Consider the following 17777-nt stretch of genomic DNA (forward strand, 5'->3'; position numbering starts at 1 on the left):
TGCTTCGTGTTGAGCTGCACTCAGTGCCAGATGTTCCCTTCAGCTGAGATGAGATCCTGCATGCTCCTCACAACCTTGTGTTGGTGCTAAATAAGGTTATATAATTTTTGCATATATTGTGGTACTGCCATAGAGGACAACCCCACTTCATAGGGCTGTTGCCTTGAATCTCGCTATACAAAGTATTCTTGGGGATGTGGTCTCTGCCCATTCTCCTGACATGGCCAATCCATCGCAACCTCCTCTTTTTGATAGTGGTTTCTAAGCATGTCAGTCCTGCATGCTCCCATACCTCTGCATTTGGTATTCCGTATTCCTGATTTTATGGAAGCTGTTCAGTCTCTTGATGTGCATAGCATGTGTAGTCCACGTTTCTGAACCATAAAGCACAAGCATCTCACAGATTCGCATCTTCACCTTAGCCAATAATTTGCTGTTATTCTGTGCACATGTCTGTAATAGCCCAAAATTCTTAGCTGCTTTTTTGATTCTGTTAGTTCTGGCTTAAGGTCGAGATTGCTCCTGATCATGTAACGCAAATAGCAAAACAGTCAATGACACCAAGAGAAGAAATTTATCTTCCAGAGTGATGTCAGGTATTGTTTTTTCCATCCTTTGGTACATAATCACAGACTTCTTGAAACTAATTGCTATCCCAAAGCTCTTGCATGACTCAGAAAAGCTGCCCAAGAGATTTTACAGGGAAGATTCACTGCAGGAAGCCAAGGCCACATCATTCACAAACAAGAAGTTCCTCAGAACCACCTCTTTCACCTGGGTTTTCACTCTAAACCTTGCAATGTTGAACAACCTCCATCTAGTCTAGTTCAAAGATAAATGCCATCATTGCTGTCCTTGAATGCATGAAGAAGCAGGAATGAAAAATAGATGCTAAAAAGTACAGGGGCTAAGACACCCCTGTTTCACTCTGCTGTTGATGTCAAAGGCTTTTGATTCTTTGTTTTCATACACTACGGTTGCCTTCATACCTTGACCTTGAGGTAGTGAGCAAATAATGTTCAATAGTTTGGGGGGACACCCAAGTTTCTTCAGAACAGTAAAAAGACCCTGTTTGTTGACTGTATTGAAGGCCTTTGTCAGACTGATGAAGGCTATATACAGTGGCATAAGTTGTTTTCTCTACAGTTCTCTTGCTAGTTGTTTGACCAAAAATATATCAATGGTGGAGTGTCCTGGAATGTACTGTATTACTTTTAATGCAGGATCAGGAAGCACCTGGAAGGCAAAAAGCTATACTAGGCATTTTCTTTCTGGTAAAACACTAGGACACATTTAAATTAATTCCCTTGTCTTCTGGTCATCTATCAGTTAAGTATGGGTTTTCATTACTGTCTGGGAAACAGTCGAAGTGTTCTTGCAAAGATTAAAAGTAATTAAAAAATTAGAAGTCCCTTCTTTCCCATCTATTTCTTTGTACTTGTTGTCCTCGTAATGCTTATCGATGACTGCAGTTATATGAAAACAGTATCTGCTACATTTTTATTCAATAATAATTAAACTGGACAGAGTGAAGGGAAGTACTAGCACAGTGATTAAGACCGATTTAATATTATATACAATTTATTTCATTTCTATGCAAGTAGGGCTTAATACTTCATAGTAATAAATTACTGTTTGTTTCCACTAGAGCCAGAGTTTCATATTTTTCCCAGTGACTGAGAAAGCACTTGCATCTACTTTTCCAAGGCTGATGGACAAGCTTTTGGAATATCTAACAATAGAGTTGCTCCAAAGAACTGATCCCAAAAAATAGGATGCCAGAAAAGTATTGCTATTCAGTAGGAAAGCTTTTTGCTTACCAAATGATACATAGAAATGTCCTATTCTGGACAGCATTCTAGTATGTGGAGCTTATACATCTGCAGGAGGAATGTTGGACTGAAGGCTTCTGAAACCAAGCATTCATCCTGATGTCAAAAAGCTGCAATTTCAGTTCTGTAGCCTACCTAGCAGGGAGCGGTTGCTGAAGCAGTACTGTTTTTTCCACACTGCTTCTCTCTTTCTTAGCCCCTCCCTCCCAAATCTTTGTTTTCCTGGGGTTTCATGCTGAAAAAATCGTACTTTGTAGCCTGCAACCTTTTCTTAGATTTAAAAGAAATAAAAAACTTTCTTCCTCTTCATATTGTGTTGCAGAGTAGTCCTCCTAACCCTATATAGCCGTTCAGACACAGGAGAAGACAAACTAACCCGAAAGCACTTAGCACAAGATGGGCGCGTCCACACATGCAGACATGTGAGCTTGCAGCAGCTCAAATAGAAGAAGTGTGACTTTGAGCTGGGGCTTTTTGCCTTGGCGCATGTGCCCGGAAATGCACTTTGGTGTGGGCCAAATTGTGCCACTCGGGGCAAAATAACCCTGTCTGACTTCTCTTGGATTTGCAGCCAGGGGGAGCTAAAGCCCAGGGCCAGCACCTGTGCTGTCCCCAGCAGTATAAAAAACCATCCTGTTCTGGCCCCATCAGTACAAAACCTGCCCTGGCAAGTAGCTCAGGGCTATTCGCTCTCAGGAGCTTCTGGGGCCCAGCCAATTGGTACCCCTTGTGCCAGCTGGACTGCTGAAGCAGCCCTGAGAGTTCCCTGCACCCTTACCCATTGCAGCAGTCTGACAGTTGGGGCTGCTGCCTGGCTGTGACCTGCACACCTGCCAGACCCGGATGAGGACTGCACAGCCAGGAAAGGTATCTGCCCCTCTGGGCCAGCTGCCAGTGGGCTGTGGCTGCAGAGCTGGTCTTTGTGGGGCACTACTGCCATCTGTGCCCCCTGCCCAGCCATCTGGGCAGCTATCGCCCAGAAGATGTTCCAGGTGTGGTAGCCTGCTTTGAACTGTCAAAGCATGTTCTCCTGGCCCCAACTGACCAGGAGGTCAGCCACCTTCAGCTGGGTCCAGGCAGGGTTCTGCCACTGGCCTCCCTAGCAGGCATTCTGGTGTTCCCTATTTGAAAACTGAAAAAAACCCTGATGAAAAAATCCCGAAGTCACTCTGTTAAATACCCCATGTTCCTCCAAATCCATGTTCCTCCACAATTAAAATAAAAGATCATGAGAGAGAGATCAGTTGAGCATGTTTTATTGATATATCAACAGTGTTAAAGCAATTTGGAAGCTTACCAGTGTCTCTGTCATCATAATAGGCAATATGTTTTGTTGCCTCCCCCAACAGAGGCCAAATGGCCCCCACATTGGCTACCCCTCCCTGCAGAGCCCACATGCCCCACCCCCACGTGCTCCCCCAGCCCCCCAGATTTCTGCCCTGCCTGGCCCCAGCCCCCGCCAGCTCCTGAAGCCCCCCATGGCAGCCCCACGCCCCGCCCAACCCCATCCCCTGCTTGCACCCCCAGCCCTCCAATGGCTGCCCCACCCCCCCACCCCCAGCCTCTGGCACTAAAAAAAAAGCCTCTACTCACAGGCAGTAGCAGGGGCTATGGCAGCTCTGGGGCCTCCTGACAGAGCCCCTCACACAGCAGGTGGGCCCCAGTGAACCCGATGGCAGCTGCTACTGCCATTGATTGCGGGGTTTTTTTATTTTTTTTTCAATTGCGAGGATGCTGGGGCCCGGCGAGGCTGCCATGGGGCAGCTTGGGGGGCAGGCGGGGCAGTTATCAGGGGGCCTCAGGGGACATGTAGGGGGTGCGGCTGGGTGGGGCAGTGATTGGGGGGAATCGGGGGGCAGGTGGGAGCTGGGGTCCCCCTCCCCCAGCTCCCCTACTTACTGGCACTGGAACCCAGGTCCAATTCCCTGCGGCTGGCACACTGCCTGCCCTGCATGGGCAGGCAGCATGCATCAACACCAGGGCGAGGGGCAACCATAGAGATGCTCTGGGCCCTACCAGAGCATCTCTGTGGAAGACCCAGCCTCTGGTTGCCTCACCTGCCCCCAGCTGCCTCACCTGCCCCGCTTTTTTTCACTGCAGTTTTTTTTAACCCTGGATATCCAGGGGTCTAATTCTGTCCCTGCATTGCAAATTTGCAGCACGGGGAACCTTTTCTCATTTCCGCACATGCCTCTCGCAGCATCTCAAAGGGCTCTGAGTTGCTGCAAGATGAACATGCACACTCATCTGGACGCACCCAACGTTTCACTGTTCCACATTTTTGAGACACTCTTCTCAATTTGTCATGCAAGAGGAGACTTTTCAGAGGAATGTAATAGGAGTTTGATGTCCAAATCCCATTATTTTTCAGCATCTGAAAAATCCTTTCAGATAATTTAATAAATCTTTTGCTTTGTTAAAAAGTAAGGAGGCACCAGAAGCAAGTTATAGCTCATAAAGAATAATTTCTGTTGGATTACACAAAACAACCTATTACTGAACTGTGAAGATAACCACAAAGTGCTAGATTCTGTTCACATAAAGGAAGATATGAAAACTTCAGTAAGCTTGTGGACTGGAGGAGTACACATTATTTGTTCAGAAAGTCCCTGAAAGCTCAGGTGTTCGGCTTCTACAGCAATATATGAAAAGATTTAATAGACTTCATAGACATTAGGGCTGGAAGGGACCTCATAAGATCAGGTCCAGCCCCCTGGCCAAGGGGCAGGAAGTCAGCTAGGGTCCAAGGACCCCAGCAAGATAGGCATCCAAATGTTCCTTAAAAGTGTCCAGAGCAGGTACTTGCACAACCTCTGGCGGGAGTCTGAAGTCTTTGTCACCATTGAATAGGTTCAGGCAACACTATTAGCCCTGACTTTGCCCCTTGTACGGGGAACTCAGAGCTTTGACAAGATGTGCTTCTGTAACGCTTCATAAGGACGTTATTTTGAAGCATTTTCTTCATTTCCATTTTCCCTTGAGTTTGTTAAAGACCAAGGCAGACCATGATAGTTGATACTATGAAATGTTCCATCCTGGCATTGGTACATCATCCATCAATAATAAATTAAGGATCAAAAGGTTTTACATGGCACCCCATGTAATCTTAGAGTTATTGTATCCTACTTGAAATCTAGGCCTATATTTGCAAGGAGGTCACGTTGCTAAGGCTCCCCGAGGACATCAGTTTTTTCCTTCATTAGAATTATAGAAAATTAGGGTTGCAAGGGACCTGATAAGGTCATCTAGTCTAAACCCCTGATCAAAGCAGGACCATCCCTAACTAGATCATCCCAGCCAAAGCTTTGTCTAGCCGGGTCTTAAAAACCTCCATGGATGGCAATTCCACAACCTGATTGGGTAACCTGTTCCAGTGTTTTACTCCCCACCTAGTAAGAAAATGTAGCTGCTCCTTTGGCACTGGAAGGCTCATGCTGGAAACTGAAATTGGGGTACAGACTGCCATGCTGGTGCTAGGGGTTATTACTGGTATTAGTGGAGATGGTGCAGGTGCAGACACTGCTCCCAATTCCATGCTCCCACTAGCAGCAGAAGACTCATCAATGCCAGGAAAAAGTGTGCATCCATTTGGGGAGGGGAGGGGGAACTTGCAGCAATCCCTCTGCCCCCTCATCCTCCCCTGCCAGAAGACCCTAGCACCTGCCTTTCCAGCACAGTTCATAATGTTTAGTGCACTGCAAAATGTGTATGTGTCTGTAATATATGTTGTGCTTTAGTGCAGTGCACAGTGATGACACACTGTCAGGGAAAACACAGAATAAGAGAGACTAGCTAGCTACCAAGAGACTAGATAGAAAGCCAGAGCCTTTCAGATGCTGCTGGTCCAACAGAAACAGGTCACAAAAGGCAAAGCTCATTTCACACACAGCCTTATGTGCTGTTTCTATGTCCTTCCCTCAGAGCACTGTGGTTGGAAGGGAACTTGGGAAAAGATCACAGACACAGCCTGGAGTTCAGGTGCTTTGTGCAGGCGTCATTTGGAGCCCTGGCTTTGTTTTGTTGTCACCTTGCACGTTATCAAGTATTGGGGTGCATGGCACAGGTAGGAGACAGAGGTTGGTACAGCGTGTCTGGCTGGCTTCAGCGACGTGGAAGTGCGTCAACTGAGCCTGAAGTTGCTAGGTGAGCACAGGACTGACAGTGATGGCCAGATCTTTCCCAGCATGACTAGCTGAGGAATGCGGTGCGACTTGAAGGTATAAAACTGGCTGCCTGGCTCATTTGAGCATCTGAGGGTTGTGGTTTGGCTGGGGCACCTTGTAGGGTATCCGAGAGTGAGAGCTGTCTGGTGGGTGGGTGTGTGTGTGTGGCAGGGGTGGGGAGGAGCAGTAGCCAGTGGCCTGCAGTTTGTGTGGTGCCCTGCCTGTTTGAATCTTTTATTGGGACCCATTGTCTGAGTTGATTGCCATTTTGTGCCTGTGCAGCCATACCTGGGAAAGCATTTATTGTTGCTGCATCATTGTGGTTCTGCCTACTGCCACACACTTTCACTGACCTGATTGTTACTGTTTTATCTGTCTGGTATTCCCTGTGGTTATAAGTGCACCTAGTTATATTTTGCACAGTTACGCTTCTATTGTGTGCATGACAGAAGTGAGGCCTAGTGGGTCATCCTTGACGCTTTCTCTAGGAGAAAGTAGGCAGTGGTGCTGAAGGTGCCCATTGAACAACATCCCTCTGCCGTGGCTCTCTAGGAAAAGATAAGGCTTGGGGTCATTGTAGCAAAAAGGCTTTTGGGCTTATTCCGTGTGGTGGAAGGTAGGCTTGAGCTGCCCCATGCAGACCAGGTGAATCAGAGAGTTCTTTAGTGTGGGGAAGTGTAGGCATGTCAGTATGGTCCCAGCCATGAATGTCAGAGGCCAAGACATGAAAATGCTGCTCTAGGAAATGTTTTGATTGGAAAGGAAAAAATATGAGATTCAGCAGCAGGGACAGAGTTGCTGTGGGTCAGTTGTCTGCTGGCTGTGGATGTGAGAGAGGTATGAATGGGATTCTTAATTCAGTAAGCTAAGGCTTATCCCATGGAACTGCTTTTGCATCCCCTCCAGCTTCCTATGCTGTACCTCTGAGAGAGGGCAGGCAGCATGGAGCTGTCACTGAAGACAGGTCTCTCTTGGTGTGGTCCCAGGCAGTGGCTGCTGTGGGCAGGAAATTGCTTGCTTGCACTCAGATATATTTCTGCCATTGTTCCACCCATTTGAACAGTGACTTCAACTTGGGCCTAGCTCTGATTTCCCTCTGAGAGGGACTTCCGTAGACACTCGCCAGCTACACGTGCCAATATCAGAGCAGTCTTTCCACCGCCCCCCGCCCTTCCTCTTCTCAGTTTCTGTTTCATGCAAGCCTTCTAAATCTCCAAACCTTTCTGAATCAGAGACTTCCACGTCAATTCAGAACTTATAATAGGTCTCCCAATTCAATTTGGATTTGGAGATTCAGCTGCTGAATCGGGCCGAATCTCCTCCGAATCTAATCAGCTACTGAAGCTTCTCACAGCCCTATTATTTAGTTTTATTTTACAGGTAATCTCCCTGGGGAACATCATTGGAAAAACTGTCACTCATATTACACTCTGTGAGTTGCAGTCTATCCTAAAAGTCAATGCAGTTTTCGCGCAGGACACCCCACCATTGATATTTATGTTCAACCAACTACAAGAGAAGTGTAGAGAAAAACAAATGCCACTGTACATAGACTTAAATGATCCAACTAAGGCCTTCAATACTGTGAAAAGACAGGGCCTTTTTACCGTTCTGAAGTAGCTGAGATGTCCCCCAAAACTGTTGAACATCATTTGCTCACTACATCAAAGTATGAAAGTAACTGTAGCATACGACAGTGTTTCCCAACTAGTGTGCTGCGGCACAGAAATGTGCCATCAGAAATGAACAGGTGTGCTGTGGAATTTTGCCATGGCAATAGTCTACAATAGGTATGAGGATGGGGAATGCCTAAACAGGTGTGTCACAGAAAATTTTTATTCATGTAAGTGTGCCTTGCACTGGAAAAGGTTGGGAAACACTGGAGTATAAAACCAAAGAATCAATCAAAAGCCTTTGACCTCAACAGTGGGGTGAAATAGTGGTGTCTTAGCCCCCATGCTTGTTAACATCTACATTTCATTCCTGCTTCTTTATGCATTCAAGGACAGCAATGATGGCATTTATCTTTGAATCAGACTAAATGGAGAGTTGTTCAACATTGCAAGGTTTAGAGTGAAAACAAAGGTGAAAGAGCTGGTTCTGAGAAACTTCCCATTTGTTGATGGTGTGGCCTTAGTTGCCCACAGTGAATCTTCCCTGCAAAACCTCTTGGGCAGCTTTTCTGAGTCATGCAAGAACTTCAGGATAGCAATTAGTCTAAAAAAGACTGTGATCATGTACCCAAGAGTAGAAGAGTGGAACATCACTCTGGAGGAAAAATTTCTTCTCTTGGTGTCACTGACAGTTTTTGCTACTTGTGTTCTATGATCAGCATGAATTTTGACCTTAAGACTAAACTACCAGACTCAGAAAAGCAGTTAAAGACTGATGCACTTTGGGCATTTATACACATACTTCTTTGTCCTCGATGCGCTAGAGATCCGCCACTTCAGAGCAGACTCAATTAATTGAGCAGTTGTATAAGCGGAGAAATGCACATTGGGGTATAGAAAATGGCAGCAGTACGCTTTTAAACTGAAGTACCTCCGATATTTTTTAGCTCAAAAGTGCACCACCACCATTTTCTCAGTGCTGACGTGCATTTCGCTACTTATATAGCTATAAGTGTCACAGTGATGGGCGCTTTTCAAAGCACCCGGTGCCGCTGTCCTTACACACGTAAAAATGGCCTTAGAAACCACTATCAAGAAGAGAAGGTTGAGGTGGACTAGCCATGGCCGAAGACCACACCTCCAAGAATACTTTGTGTAGCAAAATTCAAGACAGCTCTGGAAAGCAGGGTTACACTCTATGGCGGTACCATGTGTGCAAAAGTGATATGAAGTTGTTCAACATCAATGCAGAATGCTGTGAGGAGTGGGCAGAATCCCATCTGATCTGAAGGGAACATCTGGCATTGGGTGCAGCTTAACACAAAGCAGCTTTGATCCAGAGGATGGAAGCAAACTGAGAAAGAAAGCAGCAGGCTGTAAACTTGGACTCCAACTCAGACAACATATGGATCTGTGAAACTTGTAACAAGCTGTGTCGCTCTCTAACTGGGCTTGTTAGCCACAAAGGGACCAGGCAACTCACTCAGGCTCTTACATGTACACCACGATACAGTGAATTGATGGTTGCCTATTACATTCCAATTCTATGTACTTTCTCTTTTTAAACAAAGATAAGTTTAAAACTTTCAGAATCACCCCTAGTAATTCTTAAAAATTTTAATTTTTTTTTAAGTTCACTTACATTGCTTGGTGAAACACAGGGTAAACTAATACAATGTATACAGGGAGTAATAAAGCTGTACATAACACTGTTCGATACACACCAAATAAACAAACTGAAAGACTGGATACATTTTCTCTCTGTTCTCAATAGCTACTTGTAACTATGTTCTTAATAACTTGACACTATTTGAAAGTTACCATCATGCATTCCTACTTGTATAGTATGGACATTGCTGTTTTCAAAATGGTCTTAATTGTAGGATAATAGTTTAAGTAGACCAACTGAGAGACAGCTTGATCATACAGGTTTGATATTTAAAAAAAATAAGCCAAGTAATGAATTTTAAGGATGACCAGATTTATTTTTTCAGACTGGTAAATCTGCATTTTCTCTAGAACAATAGTATACTTTAAGGTTTTTGGTTTTCTGCCAATTTATAGGTTTTAAAGTTATATAAACTTAAAATTATGTTGGATTTGGAGCTGGATGTGTTTCAGTGGGACCAGATAAGCTCCATCCAAGGGTGCTGAAAGAATTAGCTAATGTCATAGCAGTGCCACTGGCACAGCTGTTTGAGTACTCATGGTGCTCAGGTGAGGTCCCAGAGGACTGGAAAAGGGCCAATGTGGTCCCTATTTTCAAGAAGGGGAGGAAGGAGGACCTGGATAACTATAGACTGGTTAGTCTCACCTCTATCCTAAGGTAAACCCTTGGAAAAAAATTATGAAGGATCACATTTGCAGGAGTCCAGCGGGTAATATAATGCTGAAGAGCAACCAGCATGGATTCATAGTAGGTAGATCCTGTCTGACTAGCCTTGTTTCTTTCTATGACCAGGTCACCAAATGCTTAGATGCAAGAGTTGAAGTAGATGTCATCTACCTGGACTTTAAGAAGACCTTTGACACTGTATCCCATCCTATTCTCATAAACAAATTGAATGGCTGTGCCATGGACAATTATAGTCACGTGGGTGACAAATTGGCTTGAGGGTCATACCCAGAGAGTGGTGGTGGATGGGTCAGTATCGACTTGGAAAGATGTGGGCAGTGGGGTCCCCCAGAGCTTGGTCCTTGGGCTAGTGCTGTTCAGTATCTTTATCAGCGACCTGGATGAGGGCGTGGAAAGCACTCTTTCCAAATTCACAGATGATACAAAACTATGGGGTGAAGTAAACATGCTGATTCGAGGAAACCGAATCCAGGCAGACCTGGATAGGTTAGAGAAGTGGACAGAGAACAACAGGATGCAGTTCAACAAGGACAAATGCAAAGTGCTGCACCTAGGGAGAGGGACTCACCAGCACACCTATAGGCTGGGGGATGACCGTCTCAGCAGCACTGCAGCAGAAAGAGATCTGAGTCTCTGTTAACTCCAAGATGAATATGGGTCATCAATGTGATGGAGTAATTGGCAGAGCTAACCGCACTTTGTCATGCATTAGTAGGTGCATCACGAACAGGTCCAGGGAGGTGATGCTCCCCCTCTATGTGGCACTGGAGTGCTGTGTCCAACTCTGCACACCACAATTCAAGAAGGATGTAGACAACCTTGAGTGGGTCTAGAGAAAAGCCACTTGTATGGTTAGAGGCCTGCAAGGAAGGCCTGATGAGGAAAGCCTGAGGGTGCTGGACTTCTTCAGCCTTGTGGCAGTATATAAATTTACCAGGGGGAGGGGGGGGAAGGCAGCAGGGAATAGGAGATGCTCTATTTACGAGGACAGCCCTTGGAATAACCAGAAACAACAGCCACAAGCTAAGAGAGTAGATTTAGGCTGGACATCAGAAAGAACTTCATGGTTAGGGTTGTCAGAATCTGAAACAGGCTTCCAAGGGAGCTGGTGTTCTCCCCTACCTTGAAGATCTTCAAGAAGAGAATGGACAAGCACCTGGCTGGGATCACATTGTGACAGCTGGAAATTATGTCTGTGTGATAAAGGTGCTTGCTGAAGGCTCTATAAAGATTAGACCAAGTGTTTTTCTGTCAGTTGTTTAGATATTAAGCTATATGTTGATGTTAAGAGCCTAATTAAAGTTTAAGATGTAGTAAGGCCTTGTATGAAGTAAGGCCTAGTAAATTTAGCAAAGCCTTGAAGTAGTAAGGCCCTGTGGCATAGTTAAAATTAACCTCATCAGAAGAATGCAAGGCTTGTAGTGCTATTCGTCAGTCAAAGGACAGTTGAAGTAAGAAGAATCTGAATGGCTTTAAGTTATCAGCACAGCTCAGAAATTATGAATTGGCTGGCACATCCGGAAATCATTCAGAAGGAAGATACAGCTCTGTGAAAGGGAGTAATTACCTGTTGACCTGGATCAGTGGGCCCGTGGATGTTGAGGAGCCCAAAGACTGAATACAAGGGTCCTTCCCAGTACCTCTTGGACAGCACTGATCGGGGACACCTGACTTCGCTGAACTTTGTGGAAAGAGAAACTTGTCGTACATCAGGAATCAGAGGGGACTGCCGATAAGCTGCCAACATGAATTATTCTTGTCTGTCATTGTTTGTCTTGTTACTAAGCGTAGTTGTGTTTTTGTTAAGTCAATAAACCTTTCTTACCTTTCTACCCCCAACCACATCATTTGTCCACATCGTTTCTGTAGTTGGGGGCCCAAAACTGGACACACTGCTCCAGATGTGACCTTACCAGTGCTGAAGAGGGGAATAATCACTTCCCTCAATCTGCTGGCAACACTCCTACCAAGGCAGTCCAATATACTGTTAGCCTTCTTGGCAACAAAGGCACACACTGTTGGCTCATATTCAGCTTATTGTCCTATTATACTGTCCTAAGATGTAGTCTATCAATGCTTGGATCATGGGTGTTGCCATGATGCCTTGTACCTGTTTTCTGGTGGAACAGGGTTTTGGTAATTGTGAGCCCACATTCCATGCATATGCCACTGGAATTGGCCTTTTCTACTCCTTCCTTATGCAGGGTTCCATTCCAGAAATTAAATTCCCTTCCCATTCTGGTGTTGAAATCACCAAAAAGAATAAGTCTGTCTCCCTCCGAAATGTAACAAAGGACATTGACACTGTTGGCATAAAATTTCTCCCTGGTTTCACTGGGATTGTCAAGTCAGGTCATACACACTGATGAGACACTGGTGTACTGGCTCCCTACCACTTTACGGTTGGAGTCATGAGGTGCTCATTCATTTCCATAAGCAATTCATTGACTAGGTTTATGAGTTCATTCTTGGTGGTAAAACTAACTGTTCTCCTTCCTGTTTACTCTTCCAGAAGAAGGTATAGCAGCCTCCATGTTCTTTGAGCTGCCCACCTCACTGACGTCTTGTGACATCAATGTTGTGTCACCTGAGCTCTCAAGCCATGCCTGCAGTGCAACACTCTTGGTGTTTACTGATAAAGGTTTTTCTTAGTCAATAGTGATAGCTAATGATTAACCAACCATATTGGCCAATGTCAACCTGACAACTGATATTTAGTAATAGTGCAAGACATTTGAAACTACTGATATAAATAAAAACTCTTTTTTCTGTTTTTGCATTTATAACACACACATGCGTGCCTCCTGCCTACTCTGGCCCTTGATGAGGAAGGTGTTGACCGCCTTATTCCCATGCATGTCGTTCCCTCACCCACAGTTCCTACGTGCAGCCCCACTCCCTGAGCAGCCCATGCTGCAGTCCGGGGTGGGTAGGGCAGACCCTCATGCAGACAACAGCACCAGGTGCGTTTGGAATCCCAGAACACACCGCTTCCTCAGTGCTGATGGGCCTGGTACAGCCAAGCTCCCATGGCCACTGGCGAGAAGCTGCTTTTGCAAAGGCACCTAGTGCCCGATGGAGCAGAATGCCACCATGCAGTACCTTACCCTGCCCGCATGCAGCCCAATGTCTCCACATGCAGCATTGCCATGGCAGTGGCAGCAGTATCCAATAATAGTCCCTTTGCTGCTGAGCGCAGCTCCCAGTGCCCTACTGCTTGCCAGGACCTGTACTCTGTTACAGGCTTGGGCCACCAGTGAGGCACAGCAACTGGACTAGGTGCACCAGGGTGCTCCAGGCACGTGGCCATAATTAAAATTGGCTACGATGAACAAAAAAAGCTGATAACGTTATTTCTCCTTTTAATTGGTGCTGATTTGATAGCCAACTGGTGCATCTCTAGTGTTCACTACATGGATTGTCCATGAAGGTCCTGAGGTTCCAGGTCACGTGCCCATAATGGCAAATATGTCTGCACCACCTAAACTACATTAGAAGCTGACCGCTGGACTGATCACCAACTCATCCGCACAGTTATGTCACTCAAACTGGCTCCCAAACAGTGGCTGTAGCAGAATTAATGCTGACAGAAGATTAACACCAAAGGACTCGGGGACCCAGTCAAGCAAGACCTCTTCCACCAGTGACAAAGAACTGGCATATTCTAATGAACAACAATGGGAGAATGTTGGTAGCGCCTGGGATGCTTTCAAGTCCATTGTTCACATTTGTGAAGAGACACTTAGATTCTTTATCAGGAAACATTAAGACTGGTGTGATGAGAATGCTGGGAGATTCAAGAGCTGATCAACCACAAGCACAAGGCCTTCTGTGCTTGGCAAAATGACATCAAGTCCAAGCAAAAGAAACTGAATCTCCAACAAGTCAAGGCAGAGGTCCAAAGGAAGACCCACAATATGAAGAACAGATGGGTAGGAAGACACAGCAAAGGAGATTCAACATCTCGTTGACATCCATGATATGCACAGTTTCTTCAGTGCCACCAAAGCCATCTACGGTCTGAGCATTCAGGGACCAAGCCCCTTGAGACTTAAGGATGGATAAGACCTGATCAAAGAAAGGGGAACCATCAACACTTGTTGGAAGGAGCATTTTGAAGACTCTCTCAATTGAGACTGTTAATGAGAGTGTTCTCAACTTCATTCCAAAACACCCAGTCAGAGATGATCTCAGAATCCCTTCAACCCTTGATGAGGTGAGGAAAGCCATCAAGCAGAGAAAGAATGACAAGACACCTAGACCTGATGGAATCCTCACCAAAATCTTCAAGCAGGCGGGGAAGAAGAGGAGCTCACAACACAGCTCCATGCCCATGCTCCACAGCTCATCTCAAGGATTTGGAATGATGAGGAAATCCCAGATGATGCCATGACTGTGACAATCTTCAAGAAAGGAAACAAGTCCAACAGTGGAGATTACAGAGGGGTCGCCTTGCTGTCCACCACAGGAAAGATCATTGCAAGAACCCTGATAAACCATCTCCTTCCACTTGCTAAAGAGCTTGTCCCGGAATCTCAGTGTGCATTTCGCGTGTCAAGAGGCACAACTGACATGATCTTCACAGCTTACTGGCTGCAGGAAAAATGTCGGGAACAACACAAACCTCTCTACACAGCCTTCTATGACCTCACAAAAGGCTTCAACATTTGTCAACTGAGAAGCGCTGTAGAGGATTCTTCTGAAGTACAGATGCTCAGCGAAATTCATCACCATTCTCTGCCTGCCCCATGACCGTATATAAGCAGTAGTTCTCAGTAATGGATCTATCACAAGTCCCTTTAAGGTTAAGGCGGGCATTAAGCAAGACTGCATCATCACTTCAACATTCTTCTTAATATTTATTCCTTACTGTGATGATCTGACCCACCAACAAGCTTCTAGCTGAAGTGTAGCTAAGCTACCAAATGGATGGCAAGCTGTTTAATCTCAGCTGACTCAGAGCCAAAACCAAGCTCACGTCAACCTCAATCATTGAGCTCCAGTACACTGATGATACTGTAGTCTATGCTCACTCAGAAGCAGGCCTTCAAGCAATTGTCTACATCTTTACCGAGGCATAGAAGAAAATGGAACAGGTATTTAACATTCAGAAGACTCCATCAACATGCTCTTACTGAGCAGTCCCCAGATCCTGTACCTTGGAAGCCATCTCTCACAGAAGGCTGACATTGACAAAGAAATCCAACATTGCCTCAAACATGTATGTGTAGGCTTTGGACACCTGACGAAACGGATGTTCAAAGATTGTGACATCAGATGCAAAACCAAGCTCGTGGTTTATCAAGCAGCTGTGATCGCCACCTCTACTGTATGGGGCTGAGATGTGGACATACAGGAGACACCATGTTGTTACAGAAGTACCATGAACGCTGCCTACAGAAGACCCTTCAAGTCCAGTGGGAAAATAGATACACCAACATTAGTGTCTTCTCACAAGCAAACATCATAAGCATCCAAGCAAAGATCATCTGCCATCAACTTCACAGGGCCTGCCATGTCATCTGGATGTCTGAATCCAGACTCCAAGCAAGTTTTATTCTCCCAGGTCAGTCAAGGCTCAAGAGGAGGGCAAAGACACCCTTAAAGCCAACTTGAAAAAATCGCAACATCAACATCAACTTGTGGGAGACTGTCGCCCAGGACCACCGCAAATGGAGGAAAAGTATGCTGCAAGAACCTCAGTACTATGAAACCTTACGATGACAACAGGAGATTGAAAAGCAGGAGCAGCAGAAACTGTGCGCCATGGACCAAATCAAGAATTCAGAGCCACCCACCCCAAACAGAAACACATACTCAAGTTGCAATAGAGTCTATCAATCCTGGATCAGCCTTGTCAGCCATCTTCGAACACACAGATGAAGACATACATGGAAGACAATCATCCTCGATTGTGAGGGATTGCCGAAGAAGACTGTCCTATGGATACTGGATTAATTCTTTTGTTAACACAGTCTCGGTAGCATATACTTTTGGGTTCTCCATGAACATGATTTGTACATGTTTTGCTGGGGTTGACATCTTTCATGTCCCTGCCAGGAGTTTTCTGAGAAGCCTATCACTGTTGACCTGCAGGAATCTCACTTCTATTTATTCCACTGCTCCCTGCTTTGCGTAGACTGGTATCTGGTAGAGGGTGAAAACCCTATGATCATGTGGATAAACAGTGTTCTTCCTGAAGATAACATAGAGACTTGTGTGTGCAAAGTCAATGTAGACCAGGTTAACCTGAGAAGTGAGTTGTGTCCAGTTTTAATTTTTATGCTAGGGGATGGGAGAGGTTCATCATAATTGATTTATGAATATAGCTGCCCGCAATTCATCGGCTGTGGTGAGTGGCTCTGACTTAGACTATGAACTGTACTGATTATTCAGCCAGAGGGAGACCACAGTATTCACGTCCAGTGGTACTTGGCATACGAGCAGAAGAAGACATGACCCAAGTATATTTTGCCCCAACTAGTAGGCTTGGAATACATCAACACTTCATGCCACTAGCTTGTTTACAGCCAGCATGGGTAACACAAGCAGTCTAGCTGCAGCAGCACAGAGCTCTATGTAGGTTTCTCAGTAAATTAGGCCTTGCAAAGCTACATGCAAGTAGACAGCTTGCTATCTTGCTTAAACATAGTTCGGATATGATTACCTTACACTGCAGACTACACTGTAGATATACCTTTAAGTTCACTGAAGAAGTTATTTATCTGAAGTGCACTTAAAGAGCCCAGAACATTAACATGTATATCTATTTATCTATAGATTCACAGATGTTTGGGTCGGAAGGGACCTCAGTAGATCGAGTCTGATTCCCTGCCCTGGGCAGGAAAGAGCACTGGGGTTAGATGACCCCATCCAGGTGCATGTCTAGTGTCCTATTAAAGATCCCCAAGGTAGGGGAGAGCACCACCTCCCTTGGAAGCCCATTCCAGATTCTGGCAACCCTTACAGTAAAGAAGTTTTTTGCGATATCTAACTTAAATCCGTTCTCTGTCAGTTTTTGGCCATTGTTCTGTTCCTAGTTACTCCAAGGGGTGCCCTGGTAAACAGAGCATCTCCTATTCCTTGCTGTCCCCCCCTCCCCTCAATGAATTTGTAGGCAAGATCACCTCTTAGCCTTCTCTTGTGGAGGCTAAAGAGATCCATGTCCCTCAATCTCTCCTTGGAGTGCTTTGCCTGCAGGCCCCTAACCATACAAGTGACCCTCCTATGAACCCTCTTCAGGTTGTCTACATCCCTCTTGAAGTACAGTGCCCAAAACTGGACACAGTAACTCCAACTGCGGCCTGACCAATGCCACAGGGGGGAAGTATCACCTCCCTGGACCTGTTTGTTATGTACCTGCTAATGCATGATAAAATGTGGTTAGCTTTGCTGATCACTTTGTCACATTGACGACTCATGTTCTTGGTATCAACAATGACTCTGAGATCCCTTTCCATTGCTGTGCCTCTGAGAAGGTCAACCCCCAGCCTGTGTTTGATGATTCCTTCTCCCTAGGTACAGCACTTTGCACTTGTTTTTGTTGAACTGCATCCAATTCTGTTACGCCCACTTTTCCAACCTGTCCAGATCTGCCTGGATTTGTTCCCTACCCACTAGTGTGTTAACTTTACCCCAGAATTTGGTATCATCTGCAAATTTGGACAGAGTGCTCTCCACACCCTCATCCAAGTTAGTGATGAAGACGCTGAACAGCACAGGTCCAAGGACTGAGCCTTGTGGGCCTTGTACCCACATCTTTCCAGGTCAATATCGACCCGTCCACCACCAGTGTTCCCTCAGCTGTGTGGCA

The 17777-nt window shown here is 45.5% G+C and overlaps 1 protein-coding gene across 1 annotated transcript in view; it reads right to left on the reverse strand.

Annotated features, from left to right (window-relative positions):
* The window catches only part of BMPR1A (bone morphogenetic protein receptor type 1A), a 180349-nt gene that overhangs the window by 141178 nt on the left and 21394 nt on the right, over window positions 1-17777 (reverse strand). The gene's annotated exons all lie outside the window — the stretch shown is intronic.

Source organism: Alligator mississippiensis, chromosome 6 (genome assembly GCF_030867095.1).
Source record: "Alligator mississippiensis isolate rAllMis1 chromosome 6, rAllMis1, whole genome shotgun sequence".
Lineage (NCBI taxonomy): Eukaryota > Metazoa > Chordata > Crocodylia > Alligatoridae > Alligator > Alligator mississippiensis.